The sequence below is a fragment of the Paroedura picta genome, chromosome 3 (genome assembly GCF_049243985.1).
Source record: "Paroedura picta isolate Pp20150507F chromosome 3, Ppicta_v3.0, whole genome shotgun sequence".
NCBI classification, from domain to species: Eukaryota; Metazoa; Chordata; class Lepidosauria; order Squamata; family Gekkonidae; genus Paroedura; species Paroedura picta.
This window is the reverse complement of record NC_135371.1, coordinates 79388791-79406392: the sequence shown is the minus strand read 5'-3', so window position 1 is coordinate 79406392 and position 17602 is coordinate 79388791.

The window sequence follows — 17602 nt, the reverse complement described above, 5'->3', positions numbered from 1 at the left end:
ATGGTTTTCATGTCATTATCCAATGAATGTACAACCGACTGTCTGATGGTTTCATCTTCCCGAGGTCTGTGAATATTTAGACGCTCTAGTTGCTGACTTGGAACCAAGTACATTTTCTCTGCATGCTCCATCAGGAAGATGTTAAAAGGCTTCCAATTAGCGGGATGGCAAAGTCCAACAGGGATCCTATAAAACCTCCAAACTGCTTCATGACACGGCATTTCTTTGTAAGCGGCGTTTTAGAGCTGCTTAGAGATTTGATCACCACACGCTTTTTCCTCAACACGACCTTCTGACGTGGTGTCAATGGAGTGACCCCCTTTAATATATTTAGAGAGATCTCACTGATAGCCTTGATTAGATCATTCGGGGCAGCACACAAAATAGCTTTCCTGACATGTGGTGGTGATTTGGAGACTATTTTCAAAAGAGTACCATTTCTTTTTAAGCACGTCAACATCCTTCTGCAGTGGCAGGAATCCTCTCCTTGAAAGCTAGAGGGAGCCGTGCGTCACCGCCTTTTGAACTTCCCCACTGCTGATTTTTTGATAACGTAAGATGCAGGCCAGTCAGGGGGGAACATTCCGGTGCATAGCCTGTAAAACTCAGGCGTTGCTGCATTTAAATCTACCAACAGAAAGACGAAAACACTGCAGGAGCTCTAAGAAGCCTATTTGGATGAACAGAGAACTTCAAGAGGAACTAAGAAAGAAAAGGAAAATGTTCAGGAAATGGAGGGAAGGACAGAGCTCTAAAGAAGAGTACCTACAGGTTACTAGGCACTGAAGATCAATCATAAGAAAGGCCAAAGCTGAAGGTGAGCTAAGATTGGCCAGGGAAGCCCATTGTAACAAGAAAAGATTTTTCAGCTATGTGAGGAGCAAACGTAAAGTGAAGGAGGCAATAGGCCCACTGTTGGGTGCGGGTGGACAAACTCTAACAGAAGATGCAGAGAAAGCAGAAAGGCTTAGTGCCTATTTTACATCTGTTTTTTCCCACAGGTCAAAGTGTTTAGGCACATCTAGAGATGGCCATAGCCAAAGGACAGTGTCTGGGTGGCAGGTTAACATGGATAGAGAGGTTGTCGAGAGGCATTTAGCTGCACTGGATGAGTTCAAATCCCCTGGTCCGGATGAAATGCACCCGAGAGTACTCAAAGAACTTTCCAGAGAACATGCACAGAGAGGTGAGTAGCGGGGTACCTCAGGGCTCGGTGCTCGGCCCGGTACTTTTTAACATATTTATTAATGATCTAGATGAGGGGGTGGAGGGACTACTCATCAAGTTTGCAGATGACACCAAATTGGGAGGACTGGCAAATACTCCGGAAGATAGAGACAGAGTTCAACGAGATCTGAACACAATGGAAAAATGGGCAAATGAGAACAAGATGCAATTTAATAAAGATAAGTGTAAAGTTCTGCATCTGGGTCAGAAAAATGAAAAGCATGCCTACTGGATGGGGTATACGCTTCTAGGTAGCACTGTGTGTGAACGAGACCTTGGGGTACTTGTGGACTGTAAACTAAACATGAGCAGGCAGTGTGATGCAGCGGTAAAAAAGGCAAATGCCATTTTGGGCTGTATCAACAGGGGCATCACATCAAAATCACAAGATGTCATAGTCCCATTGTATACAGCACTGGTCAGACCACACCTGGAGTACTGTGTGCAGTTCTGGAGGCCTCACTTCAAGAAGGACGTCGATAAAATTGAAAGGGTACAGAGGAGAGCGACGAAGATGATCTGGGGCCAAGGGACCAAGCCCTATGAAGATAGGTTGCGGGACTTGGGAATGTTCAGCCTGGAGAAAAGGATGTTGAGAGGGGACATGATAGCCGTCTTTAAGTATTTGAAAGGTTGTCACTTGGAGGAGGGCAGGATGCTGTTTCTGCTGGCTGCAGAGGAGAGGACACGCAGTAATGGGTTTAAACTTCAAGTACAATGATATAGGCTAAATATCAGGAAAAAGTTTTTCACAGTCAGAGTAGCTCAGCAGTGGAATAGGCTGCCTAAGGAGGTGGTGAGCTCCCCCTCACTGGCAGTCTTCAAGCAAAGGTTGGATGCACACGTTTCTTGGATGCTTAGGGCTAGTCCTGCGTTAAGCAGGGGGTTGGACTAGATGGCCTGTATGGCCCCTTCCAACTCTATGATTCTATGATTCTATGAACAGATAACCGTAGGGTTTCCTGTGGCATCTTCCTAAGCTTCCATAAAAAGGCCGCTTTCCCAGGGTACATCTGACGCGCCAGAGTCGCAATTTGTAATTTGTCGCATGGATTTTTAAATAAAACAATGTATTTGGCATTCAAATTGATAGTTCTGCTGCTTTTGCCCTGGCAGAATAAATTCTGCACTATGTAAATAATACTTAGATTTCTGTGATGGACATACTTAGTAAAAGCATTTTCAATCTCTGCACTATCAGAAGCACACACCATCAAGTCATCCATGATAACAAGATTTATTTTATTAGGAGGCAACAGATCATCATCATTTAAGCTTGAGGGCAAGCCCTCTACAAATTTGATAAATCCATATCGACTGCGCAGCTCACTATACAATGGCTGCCACATGGTAAAAAAACAGACCATATTTTCAGGCATAACAGAAACTGTAGACTTTGCATTCAAAAGTAAGCACTTTATAAAATAGCTTTTCCCACATTGCTGGGGCCTGCAAGGATAACTGAGAAAGGGTGGAGCCAGCGTGTATCCATTTCAATAGCCATATGGCACGCTCTTAAACCCCTCCTTAAGCACCCGCTCATCATAAACCACCTTCTGGGGTTTTGTAAGATTTTTTTGTTTTAATGACAAAGTTATTTCTTCCTCTTATGATTCCTGGATGGCTCACAGTAATTTTCCCAGGTTCAGAGCTAGAAACGTGTGTGAAAACAAGATCCTTCAAACTGTCAAAAGTTATCTTCTCCCTATTGGCAGAATTCAGAGTTATTCCCTTTACTTTCAAGCATACCTTTTTATTTGATAATTGATAAGCATAAGTTTTGGGTCCCACTGAAACAAACTCTGCCATGCCGGGACTTCGCTCATCAGTTCGCCTATATAATCCCCAAGAGGGGGGTTCCAGTTGCCTTCACCTACTCAAAAATATCACTGAATCTGTGTTATGGTATAAACTTCTACTCCCTAATTTATCAAGGAGATCATAGAATTCAAGCCTTGAATAAGCCGTGGTGAAAGCTGCAATGTACACATTTGTGTTTCCTGAAGGTGTCAGACGGCCCTTTGCATGTTTCCAAGACACACAAGCCACATCCTCGCTGATGAAACTACAAGATGAAGTCTCGTAATTTTCAGAAAATATCAGTTCAAAAAAGCGATCGGGGTCTCTCACAATTTTGGTGGTTGGCAAGTTTGTTCTCTGTGCAGATTTACCCCCACAGAGAATTGAGAAATAGTTTAGCAATCTGCCATTTGGCAGGGTTTGGGGTTATATGGGAGGGTCGCAGAAGGACACCCTCATTTTTCTGAAAATCAGAAATGTACTTTTCCTTATCAGCATCAGTTACACACCACGATGGGTACCCCAAAGCTCAAAGATTTTCACAACTTTGTACCCCAGCCTCAGTGCAAGATGTAATTTGGGTGTGCAAAATGTGCCTTCCAGAGCCCTTTCTTCATCGCTATGCTGACATGTTTCCTGCTGATTTGATTCAGCACAGGTCCTGCAAAGTGTAAAAAAGAGTTTTCCTCTCACCTTGTAAGGTAACACGGGGAAAAAGAGACCTCTGGGGGGGGGAATTTTAACTTTTGCAAATCCAAAGTAATCTTGAAGAGGGCCAAATTGACTCTGAATAATCACAGGGTGGCCTAGAGGGTACATTTTCCTGTTATTCACAAAGGGATACAAGCTGGTGAAATCATAATAAAGGATCTTTCCCCCCGGCTCTACTTTGTAGTAGAGTGTTATGGCATTGGTCCTCCCCCCAAAGAGTGCGTCTCTAGGATGTAGGGGGTCAGGAAACTGGGCAGCCCTAAGGAATGCTTTCACAGACTCATTGGTGTTTTTTAGGTGATTCCACTCATGCTCCCAAATGCTCCTGACTTCAAACCCCATTCTTTTAAGTTCATCACATCTCTTCTTGGTAGCAGAGTAAAGCTGATCAAATGTTTTTCCTATTAATTTATTGAAGTGGTGTGGCTCATAACAGATTAAACATCCATTATGGTGACAGCTTTGAAACACATAGGCTGTCTTCTTACTGTTAACGCACTAATACCCATCCAAATAAAATTTACCAACCCTGTATTCCCCTCCCTTCAGTGCATGATGAATTTGGATATTTTCAGTTTGCTCTATGTAGCTGAGCCATTGAATGGATGAGGTTGAAAACCTCTTTGTCTCCCTGTGATATTCATCAGGTGCTGGAATAGCCATGACAGGGGTGCCAAGAAATTAAACCTGTACATCACCAAACAGACCCCTGCCAGGGTGAGGTATTGTAATGGATCTGTGCAGCGGTGGTCTTTATATGTCATGTTCATAATCTCTTCTCTCTAGAGAGTGCAGGCTTGTTCCAAAATGTGAACATCTAACTTGCAATAAAAAGCTAGTTCTTTTTGGAAATCAAAAGTCATCAATTTGTTTTCCTCATGCCATTTTAAAAAAGCATCGTGATCTTGAGCCATCATCTGATCTACCCCGTAGCATTCAATGGGGAGCAGTGGCCCCACATAATTCTGATTTTCTTTCATGTTGAAAAAGTTTGGGAAGTAACCTTTGCACCCTTGAAAACCTAGAGCTTTAGGAAGTTTTGCCAGGGCCATGGGTAGGTGATTCAGAGAATCAATGAACTTTATGTTGTGACTTTTAATAGTCACACACATTAACTTTCCCCCTACTGCGATTAGTTTGGGATCCAATCTCTCTAAAATCAGTTGCTTTGCAATAAAGTGAGAATCATACCCCTTGGCATTATGTGCTATGAAGGTGCAATGTCTAAACAGTTTTTTGGTAGTAAACTGGTACAAGCATGTTTCACCCTTAAACTCCCAAGATTTACCACACGCAGGCCATTTAGGGTCTGCTCCAAAAGCTTTCCCAAAGGCATAAGTGGAACAGTGCTCCCCATTTTCTTGTGTGCATTCAAAATCATAAAATATATACTTTGATGAAACAGGTGGTTTTTTCAGAGGCTCTAAGTAACACCTGTCATGGTAATCTTCACCTTTTTCCAGCCTTCCCCCACATTGTTTACAGCTTCTACCAAAACACTCCTCATATTTATGTTCCATGCCCCTGTAACATTTGCATTTACTACACCAGAACCTAGAGGGTCAATCAATTTCATTTCCTACAGCCAATTCACAATGCCTCTTTAAGTAATAGTCACTACTACAATACAGACAACAGTTTGGGCATTTCCGTGGTGTCCCCAGGATTGTTTTACACTCTGAAGTACCACACATTCTGCAGAATGTGGAACAGTTATGATAGAGATTGTATATACAATGGCAGTGTTGACAATAATTTCTTGACCCCATAAATGCTTTTATATTAATCACTCCATAGTAATGTTTGTCATGGAGAAGTATGAAATGTGTGTCTGGATATCTCAGAGGCTGTGTTTTAAAAATATGCCACCCCTTGTCTGAACACAGCACCACGTGGATATTTACTTTTAAATGATCTTCAACTATTGCTATGTCATTCAGTCCCACTTTTTTCTGTGTAGACCATCCCAATTCTGAATGTAATTTCCTAGCTGCTTCTAACAATGTGGTGTCGTTCTGATTCTTACCCCTTTTCATAACACCCATGAGCCCTGCTGCTAAGCAGAGGTTGTGGTTATCACTACTAAAATCTATTAGGAAGCACCTCTTTCTTTCAACATTAGAACTGTAAGGGATGAATTTGATCTTTCCGAGAGCACCCCCTCCTGGGAGGTCGTGATATAGTAACAGTTAGGCGCAATGTATCGGTTAAAAGAATCTCTCTGTTACTCTGAATCATGCTTGCAACAAAATCAAGAAACTCAGAAGCATCCAGAAGGGCCTTTGATTTCTTAAATGAAAAGACAGGGTTTTGTATCCCATCCCCGTCTAATCTCATTTGTACCGCATCTCCATCCTCGATGCGATCATTAATTTCATTCAAAATTTCTTGAACCCCCCTTGAGAGCTCATCAATAGCATTTGCAAAAGAAATCATCCTGTTTAAATTAACAAAACGGAATTCTTCACTAACAACCAGAGAACGAAACCTTTCATACGGTCTCTGCCAGGATCTGACCTGTTCCACATAGACTTTGGGGGGAATTGAGGAGTTCAAAGACCCAGTTAGAACCCTGCTTTCCCCGCTGGTCTCATCTGCATTGGGACTGGCTGCAATGTGTGGTGAGGAACACAGGCTTTGGGAGGAATTGGAGCAGCATCAACCAAAGACTGTGATACGTGTGCGCTTTCCCCGTCAGCCTCATCTGTGCTGGGACTGGCAGCAAGGTGTGGTGTGGATACCCCTGATGGGCCATTTATTTCCCCCTGTGATGCTTCAGAGAGATTCTGAGATAGAGCCCCCCTTCCCTGTGTGATAGCCGCAAGGGAAACATAGTGTTTATTAGTTTTAATAAGCTCACTTGCAAATTTGCATGTCAGCTTTTCCATCTAGTCAGCTTGATCCTGCAAAGCAGCATGCTCTTTTTCTATAAGAATTTCTCTCTCCTTGATTTTTGAGAGGCTCTCATAAGCAAATAGATGATATTCTTTTATCTTTTTAGATTAATCTTCAGCAGTTCTAATGTCCTGCTTCCTTTTCTTTGATTTGGGTGGGGCCTGTGTATCGGTTGCTGGTGGGCGCTTCTGAAGTCTACTTCTAGCCTGCTTTTGTGGTGTGGTGCGGGAAATCCCAGGTATAGAATCTAGGAAACAGACACACAGCAGAATTACATTTTTTAAAAACCCAGGGTGCAATAGAAGGCTATTAGTAGAATTATTAAATGCTATATTATTAATGAAAGTAACGCTGAATACCCACTAGTTAGAGATGTTTATGCTTAAATTCTGTTTTCTGCTAACTATCTTTTATATATGAAAAAACTATAATTAACAAACAGATTAGAGTAAAAATGCTCCAAAACCCATGCATTAAAATGGAACAACATCATACAAATAGTGATTTGGCTTGGTTTTCACTGAGACTTTTTAAACATAGAAGTTTGTTGAAAAATATAAAGAGTGCATAGAATTATTGAATGCAGCTATTAATGAGAACAAATTTAAAACACGTACGTGTCTTCAGGTAGAAAGAAAAAGGCTCTGCTTTTTTAGTTTTAAATATTACTTTCCCATGAGTCCGCAAGGCTTTGTACAAGATTCATTAATTAATACCTTCAATAAATCAACACATTACACTCATAAAAGCTCTTCCCCCCACCTCTCTTACACACACACACACATGCACACGCATACCATTTCTGTTAATATTTTATTTTAAAGATAGTTTAGCGGATTGATTTTTAATATCTTACCCGCATCTCTGGCTGTGGGTGTGACATGTGGCCAACGTGGTGTTGGTGTGTCACCTTCAGAAATTACAACTTTAAATATATATAGAGAGAAAAATGATCAGTCATGCATATCTTTTAACACCGTTATTACAAACATGCAGACAAACAAAATCCTCCCTGATACCTATGTATCTTTGAAATTTTGGGGCCTTGTGTGGTTTTCAGCACTGGTTTGAACAGCCTGATTGAGATCTGGATGGCAGACCGGAATAATCATGTTCAAATCACCACTATTAAACAAATCTGAGAGAGAGAGAGAGAGAGAGAGAGAGAGAATAACAGTATTTGGGTGGGGTAGGGGGAGAGAACAGTTGTTTCAAACAATTATAAGTATTTTCTATTAATTAAAATTAATTACCTTCTAGGTCCTGCAATTCAGTTTCCATCCTTGGTATCATTGTGAGATGGATGCTGTGGGATGTACAGATGCCTGCTTTTTAAAGGCACTGGGCTCAACACGTCACTCCTTATCTCACATTCACAGAGACCCTAAACACTGTAGGAATTGTGATGTTTGAATCCTATTTCCCCTTGAGAAATTGGTATTTTTGCTGACTTGGGAGATACTCACCCACCCACCCATCCATCCCCTTCTAACATCTTCCTGTTTCCTGTTTTTCCAGCTTCTACAGGTGGACTGCTTAGCTAAAGCGTGCTTTATCATTTAGAGTACAACCATCTGAGGAAAACTGAAATACACAGTTCCAGATTTCTCACTGTTTGGCCTGCTAAGGCCAGGAGTCCTATATGTTTATCTTTATAGCTATTTATTCTTTTAGGTTATGGGGAAATTTTCCTTGAGGATTTTAGTTTCATCTTAATGTAATTTTTTCTCCACAACCCTACATGTGCAGCACCCCTGTGAGGTACGGTTAACTGAAAATCCAATCTCAGAAGTTAAAAACGGTGTGAGCAAGAGAAACGAATCTAAATATATAAAATCTATGATTCTGAATCTTTCTGAGCACATAAAAAACAGGCTTGTTTTAGAATAGTGTGGTTTGTCACGAGTGGGGGGCAGTGTTCTCAGACCTCTTTTATGGTGGGTGGCAGTCTCCCCACAGATTGTGACATGGTTGGGTTTCACTGGGGATGTTCGGTCTGTGGGGACCCCTTGTTGGGGTAAAGGTATGTATCCCTGGGGTTGCACTGAGAGTGGGAGTGGGGCTGCCCCAGCATCTTTGCCTGAGCAGCAGTTTGTGCCAGTCGCTGTGCTACTGAACAAGGGTTTCACAGTCAAAGGTCACGTTGCAATTTTTCCCCCAGTTCTACCAGGGTTTAGTATCCGCTAGAAGGAACCTGAAGGATATTCATTCTTTAGTTCATATCCTACATCTGCAGGGTGCTGATATTGCCCAAAAGACCGTTGACCAAGGGTTTTACAGTCAAAGGTCATGTTGCATCCCCCCCATTCTACCAAGGTTTAGTGTTCTCTGGAAGGAACCTGAAGGATATACATTTCTTTAGTTCATATCCTGCATCTGCAGGGTGCTGACAGGCTTTCCCCACTGTAATAACAGTTTGCCAAAATCTCAGAATGTGACCTGGACCTCTAGCATAAACACTACTTCCGTGGGGATTTTTTTGCAGATTTGTCAGATACCTCCCCCCCCCCCCGCATCACCTTCTAGCTCCACCGAAAATACATCACAGAAAACACATCACAGAGGGTGTCCAAATGGTTTTTTATTTTATATAAGTGATATTTTTAATATACATTTATACACAGGATCATAGGTAGACTGATAAGCAGTCATGGCTGTAAAATGTCTTATTCAAAAACTTATCAGCTAGAGACAAAAATCTTAGGTGGCCTTTCTGCAAAAGGCAGCTCAAAGCCTCTCCAGGAGCTGGCGAATCATGTATACCATCTATCATTCTGCTCAGCGCTATAATGTGATTCTGATTCATTGTGAAACATTCCAGAGAACATCCAATCACCGTGATGACATAAATTAGAGGCCCCATGTTCAAATGTGCACACACATTTTTTAAAGTTTCATCATAAAATTCACTCCCCCAATTCAAGCATTCGTGGCCCTCTTGGTTACCCAAATCTAGAATACACAATTCACATTTTGCATGTCGAAGATCCATTGAACACCTTTTAATAACAGAACAGAGTACAGATCTCAAAATTGCTGTTATCATTGTGCGTTTCTGCAAAGTGCTGAATGTGAGGTCTTCATCAATCAATCCTGAATATTCTTGCAAGGCTCTGTGAAATGGGATCACGACTCAGTTAATACACACCTCAAATGTATTCTGCGGATGTTGGATCATAGTGTTGCAATTCTCGGCGAACTGTACACTCTGATAACTTCTCTCGGGTGTTGTACACATTTTCACCTCTTCTTCTTTTTTCATCACTGAGGTGAATAGTCGCTTGGCAATACCGCCTGGTACATTTTCCTTGTCAGAGTCCCCACTAAGGTGCCGTCTCCTCAGTGTTGGTTTTCGCTTGGATGGTGCGGCTGGGTTCTTGGGTTCCAAAACTGATACAGGCGTAGTTTCCATAATGCAGCGAGACCTGCAGCAGCAGAACGCTAGGTGGATGCCTCTCCTTTCTCCCATCTTAAAGACAATCCGCTGCCAGCCCCCGTACGCTCATTGGTGCATTCAGATGTCACCGGATACCCATGTTATGGCGAAGGAGTCTGGTAGCACGTGCACTCCCCGGAGCCCCCCACCCCCAAAAAGACCCCTCCTACCAGCCCCCTGCCACACTGTCTGAGACTTCTTCCACCCCTCACGGAAAACCGTTTGGAGCCCCCAGAGCATTCCCTATGCGTAAATCTGTACAACAGGCAGCTTTGCAGGGATGGTTTTTAGCATCAAAGTTCCAAAATTAATTCATTTTGTTAGGGAAGAAATGCAGAGGTGCTTTTTTTACATGCTGGTAATAATGATATTGCCTTTAAGACCCATTATGCACGGGGGTTTTAGCGCACATTCGGGGTAGAATGGCGGCGACTAAAATCACGGATAACGCACGGAGCCGGCTGCAACCGGCTGCAGCTTCGGTGCATGCCGCCGAAAAAGCCGCGTCAGTGAAACGCGGAAGAAAGCGCAGCTTCCAGGTGAGCGGGGCGCAACCAGAAGTGGCGCCCGGATCGGCGCGTGCATAATCGGTTACTCTGGGTTTTGCCGCCGTCGCGCCCCGCCCCGTGTATAACCGGTATGCGTCGCGTCTTCCCCCTCCGCGTTTTCCATGTGACCCGAAATCGCCGTTTCGGCGGCCGTGCATAATGGGCCTAATTGACACAAATCTAGTACAAGGAGAGATACATTCAAAGTGGGTTAGATAATTAAAAAAATGTTTTGAAATTTCCTGGATCTACCATTTAAAAAATCCAGCCAGACCCTGTGCTGTCTCTGCACATCGTTTAATATGTGTCAGGGGGGGGGATTAACTGAGGGCAAGGCTGAGAGATATGCAAAGGATTCCTGTGCAAACCATGTGTTTGAAGCAGAAAATAAATAAATCAGGCATCCATGTATCAGGAGAACAGGATTGTTTTTTAGCATCAAAGATCCAAAATTAATATGCTTATTTTAATCAGGCTATGATACTTTGAAATTAACAAGGATAAAAAATACAGCCATTGCTTAAGCACCAACCCTGGACATTCTGTTGACCTAAGTGATGAACCAGCGGATATTCCCCAACAATAGAAAAAAAACATTACTCACCCCCTCATCACATCAAAACACACTTGCAGGACAAACAAGCAGGCTACAGCAAAGCAATGTTATCTACACAAACATCTACGCACAGGTATTTCGGTGTGTGGGAGGGGCAGCCACACACCAAATTCAACCACACACCATTAGGTCTCTGCACATCCTTTAATATGTTAGCCGAGGAGGGGAGGATGTTAGTCAGGGACTAGGCTGGGAGCTGTGCAAAAAGGATTCCTGCAAACCTCATGTCTGAAGCAGGAAAAATTGCTCAGAGGCGCTCAAAGTGCTGGCTGTATACACTCATCAGGATCTGTGTATCAAGAGCATCTGGGCTGGTACTTTGAAATTAACCATGGACATTCTGTTGACCTAAGTGATTCTGATGTGACACTCCCTCCATGGTTTTGTTTGTATGTTTTTAATTGATCAGTTTTAAGAGGGGCAGTCAGAAATTCCTATATGCTATTTTTTTTTCATGAATCTACTGATATCCTTTTCACAATAAAAAATACTGCTCAGCTCCCCATCGTATCAAAACACATTTGCCGGACAAGCACGCAGGCTACAGCTAGGCGATTGTTATCTACACAAACAGCTGCACAGGCATTTCCGGGACCTGTCAACTTGATGAGGAAAGGTACGTCTATCATTCTGCAGCCTTCCTCATAAATCCTTTTCTTTCTGCTCCTTGACATGGGTACAGCCTCCTGCAATACCACTGGTTCTGGCTCCTCCACTGGAGAGGGGATATGGTGACCCTTCTCTTTGCAGATATTATGCTGTATCATACAGGCAATGATGAGGGGAGTCACATTATCTAAATGGGTATGTAGTATGGACATTAAACAATGAAAACGGCCCTTCAGACATCCAAAGGCACACTCCACCACGTTGCGTGCCCGGAAGTGCCTTAAGTTGTAGTTACTTTGCACACTGGTCCTTGGGCGCTTGTAGAGAGTCATCAGCCATTTGCGCAAGGGAAAAGCCCCATCTCCCAGAATCAGAGCTGGGACCTGAACCCCCTCTATGGTCACGGTTGGGTTTCCAGGAACAAAGACCCCTTCGTCCATGGCTGACCTCAGGTTCCTGGAAGACGTGTCATGCCTCCTTCCAGCCCATTTCAGCATCAGTAAACCTCCCAGAATAGTCCACTGTGCCCTGGTAAAGAACTGAGCAAAAGTCCTTTCTGTTTCCAAACTCCTTTATGCTGCCCTCCGGAGCTCTTAAGGGTATGTGTCCTATCCAAATGTCAAAGAATTCATACTTCACAAAGCACATGTAGAGGAGCAAAAGGGAAGGCCCACGGCAACTGTGATGTCTCTAGCTTGCACAGGAACCATTCTATACACTCCTGGAACTCCTGAATCTGCAGCTATGAAAATGGCAGGCAGTTATTTCCCCCCAAAGCACTTTGCTGGGGGCACCTTCTTTGGGAGGGGAGGTATAACTCAAGCCTCATAAATCTAGTGATCACCAAACTTGGAAGGCAAGTAGAACAGAGTCACCCAGAGATTTACTGTGCGTTTTGCGTCTCTATCGTGCTGACCTCATGAAGTGAACCAGTTCATGCCGTAGCTAAAAATTTGTAATGGTCCATGGTTCATGAACAAGTCACATCATGAACCATGAATTGAACTGCATTTCCAAGTCTGTGCACATCCCTAGTTGTCAGCCAGAGAAGAACATATGTCTGAGGCTGACAGATGTAGAAGAAGCTACCAACCTTGGTCTATATATCATGTGCTTGGCAGATGGAGGTATTTCATACCTCTGAAATCTCTCAGCCAGCTAAATGCAAGTTTTTCTTGACTAAGATCAAAGTATAAGATGTTTATGTTTAAGTATAGTTGGCTAAATTTTCCTCTTGTAAACAAAAATAGCCCATCATGACTTCTTTTGGAATGGAAAGCTGGCAGCACTGTGTATGTTGGAGGATGAGGAGGCAGGGAGAAATGGCTTCAGATCAACAATTCTAATTTCCTCCTTCTTTTTAGACAGTTTTGCACAATAGCTCCTCTAAGTCAAGACATCATATACATGGTTTCATTTTTCATTAAAAAAAAAAAAAAACCTCCCCAGAATTGCACACCCAGTGCTTCTCAGTAACAGGCGTACTCTAAAAACTATGTTGCTGTGCTGTCCCTCTCCTTACCCTTAGCTTTGATTCTCTTTATTGTCTTTGTCTCTGTCACTTTGTCAAATGCCTCCATTTGTCTTCATTTTTCACTCAGCAATGTTCCTCAGACAGTTGGAACCTGCCACTTCTCTAAATCATCTCACCCCAAGCCTCCTCAGCTGTCTGTTCTATAGTGGAGATTTTGTGTGGAAACACACATGCAGCGTGGCATCTCTATCCTCCACCTAAAACCAGACACAAGGAAACACCATGAAAAGAAAGCCACGGGAATTGACTTATTCATTTATTTATTTTACATTTATCTCCTGGACATGATATTTAGAATGTGAAATAAATTCTCAGCTTTCAATGCTCAACCCTGACCATGCAGTTTCAAATCGGTTCTCTTGTGCTTAGTACAACGGAAGTAAAACCAATTGTCTTTGATTTTCAGAGTTGAGCATGCATGGGATTCCATTATACTTCTCACTTAGTTCTATCCAGCTTGTATATGTTAGCACTTTAAAAAAATTCATGCACTATTTCTTTCTCTTGTGTTTTGGGTTGTTATTATGATCTGTAATAATATTGTTGTGCATGTTGGCAGACTATGCATTCATTAGGTTAATGGCTCAGAATGATTGGTTGATGTTTTCTTCATGGGAAGCTTGATGGTTCTATTAAGCATCCATGAGAACTCAGAGGAGGTAACTCCTTTCAGCTGTATGGAGAGGTAATAGTGTGCCTATGTCAAAGAGTAAAAAAGAGCACATAGATCAGGTCAAGGTTGATAATTAAAAATCTTGCATGGCCAAAATCAAATGGGGCCATTTCCTTAAAAGTGAAAGAGAAGAAAGGCATGCAAGCATTCACTTTGGTATAAAATATGTTGTATGCATTAATATCCACTGGAATTTTAACTAGAGGTGAAAATATATCTTTAAAAGTCCCATTAATTTACAAAGGGAAGAGCAACAGAATGAACATAATCCCAGTCCATACACAACCCTGGAAAAGAAAAATTTCCCCCTATGCTTTCCATATGGGAATGAAAAGTCAGATGACTTAAAAATACGTCAGTAAACTAGCATTAAACTAATGTGATATCAGTATAGCAAAATCACTTGCATCTGGATTTTTGGGAGAAGAACTCAGGTTCAGTAGAAGTCAATAAGAACTGGCTGTAGGTACATTAAGTTTTGGTAGCACTCACTGTATATACTGCACAGAAAAGTGCAGTTTGGGGGGTGGTTCTTGTTTTAGGGGTCATTGTCAACATATGGCTGTGTTCACTTGTACATCTTGCGATCTTGGTGAAGCCAGAGGATGACAAAATCTGCCTCTTTTTCAGCTGTATATTTTACCTTCAGATGGCTGAATCATAGAACTTGCCTGAGGACTATGGCTTGTAGATTCGAGTTTGTAGTCATATGACATCTAGCATCTGATATTTGTTTTAGGTTTTAATCTATGTGGATAGAAATGGTTCCCCTCATCATTGAGGAACCACAACTAGCCTTTGGGAATGAGGAGAAATATCTTCCATAAAGGGTCTAACTAAGCTTGAGCATAGTATTATTCAAATTAAAAGTTAGTATTGCAGGTAACTTCATTATTTTTCTGATGACTGGATATGATACACTTGTTTGGTCATACAAAGTAATACCAGTAAGCTTGGAATGTACATGATTCATTGCTGACACTGGGCCACTGAAACAAGATACATTTTTTCCTGACAGAGACAGTTAAACAACAACGCATTAAAGGAAAGACAGAAATAAACAGGATGAAACTATTGCCGAAGGCTTTGCTCCCACTGAAACTGTTTGAGTTATTGTGCATCCAGGACTAAATAGCACACTCAGTTATTGAATCCAAATGAAAAATGGACATTGGAACTGCTACAGATATGAGGGAGCCAAGCACATGGGAAAACTAGTTAGCTGCTGCAGCCAGGCATTCATATGTTGGGGGGAAAGAGACCCCAAAGATACTCCACAGTAGTCACTAGGACTCCTGCCCTCAGATCAGTCATGAGGTTCCATATTATCTGGGTATCCATAAGAGAACAGATACAGTATTATGTGCAGTCCATATTTTTAAAAAATAAACAAAAACAATTGAGAGTCGCATGGGTTGAAATGATGGTATGTAAGGCCTTTTATGTATTGGTTTTTCCTCACTTTTACCATGCATTCCTGTCAGGAGTATTTTTCTCTTCTCACTTCCATTGCACAGGTGGCTTAAGCTTCCCCCCCTTTGCTTCTGCATTGATTTAGCTTCCTTCATGGCTCGATTCATTTTTTGCTATATGTCATATTTTTTGTAAAATGGTTATTTCCCTGGTTTCTTCCTTTCTTGGTTCCCAATTGTGGTTAAAAAAAAATCAGCACTCACAACCTGGGCTGAATCTGCTCTTACTTTGTTTATTTTGTTGTGGATCCTGCTGAGTGCAGATCAATTTGAACTCGGGTCTTCCTCCCCCCCTCCCATTAAAACCGAAATCTGTTCTGCACGTGCTTAGGGAGGCTCAGAAGGGGAGGGGGGAGCCAAACGCAACAGGAGCCTCTTTCTTTTCTTTTCTTGAACAGGAGGGAGGGGGAGAGGATTGGAGACAGCAGAGGAGGGGGGGGGGGAAACCAGGCTAATCTTTACCAACAAAAGTTAGGGCTTCTGCAGCTTCTGCTGAGAGAAATTTAGGGCTTTCCCTTTAAGTGAAGCTTACTGCCTTGGTCAATCAGGGCTTCTCTACCATGGACCTCTTCAGCAAATTCGAAGCAGCTGGAGTTCCTCATGCTTTCTCAGTCCGATTCTTCAAATATTGAGGGTTAAAAGCACTCTAAGATATTGCGGGATATTGCATGATTGCCGGATCAATCATGCTTGTTGCAGAGGGAAAATTTAAATCGAACAAAATCAAAATGGAAATCGCATTCGGTGGAGATGGCAGGAACTCAATCGACCTGGGATTGGAATAAAAGCTCCATGCAGATTCCACCCTGGTTAGCTTCAGACTAATGTCTTAGTTGATTAAGCTATAGCTTACGCTAAAAGTCAGGGCAGATAAACACCATCTCAAGATTTCCTGATTTTTTTTAAAAAGCAGGAATCCCACTATAGTGAGACAGAAATGCCTCACTCATTCCCTTTCATGAAATTGACAAGATAAGAAGGGAGGGAGGAAAGGGCAGACAGCAGCCTTTGAGAACTCAAAGCATTACCCAGTGCCACACTATGTACATGTTGGGTGGAATGGGAGGCATGGCAATTGGTTAGGCCGAATGCTCCATTTAAAAGGCTCATGCAACAGCACTCATCCTCTCTCTTCCCTTCAGTCTCGCTGCTTCCTACCCTTCTTGATACAGTTTGAATTTGCTCTTTTTGTTTATTTCATTTTGTTACCACAAATGAACCGTCAATTCCTTATGATAACTCCAGTCCAAACAAAATGTATAGGAATTGTCCAGGCTATTTCAAATCATTAATGGATCTTTTTATTTCTTCCTTTTATAATAATTCAAATCACAACTAAAACAGGTTCTTAGGTAAATAATATCCCGTTTTCCTAAACTTCCTCAGTGATTGTGATTGCAGAAGGGTATTTCTGTCTGTCTCCTTCCTATATGATGCAACAGTCAATCTATGATCCTGAGTGATTTTTACCATGGTGTCTAAAAATGGTACACAATCCGAGCTGTGTTCTAAAGTAAATTTAATAGTAGGGTGTAAGGTATTTAACCACCTCTCAAATGTATCCCTGATATTATTGTCAATCACTAAGAAAATATCATCTAGGAATCTTGCTGAAAAGACAATGTCCAAAAAAGGGTTAATCTCAGGGTTAAATAATAGCTTATTTTCAAAATCCAGCATAAACATATTTGCGATAACGGGCCCGATTGCTGAGGCCATGGTTACTCCCCTGATTTGTAAATCCTCATAACTAAAATGGTTGTTCTCCAAAATAATATCTAACAAATCCAGGAGGAAATGTGTGGGTGGGTTACAGTTCTCTCTAGACTCAAGAAAGCTCTCCACCACAGTTCTCGCTTCCATGTGAGGGATGTTAGTGTAAAGAGCATTTATATCTAAGGTCATTAAAATAGACCCTGGTGGAACCCTCACTATGTTAATACTGTTAATAAAATGTGTAGTATCCCTAAGTAAAATGTTATTATCAGTTGGTAATAATGCCTTTAAATGAAATCCAAAAATTTGGCTACTGGTTCCAAAGCTGAACCACACTGTGCTACAATAGGCCTCCCTGGTACTGG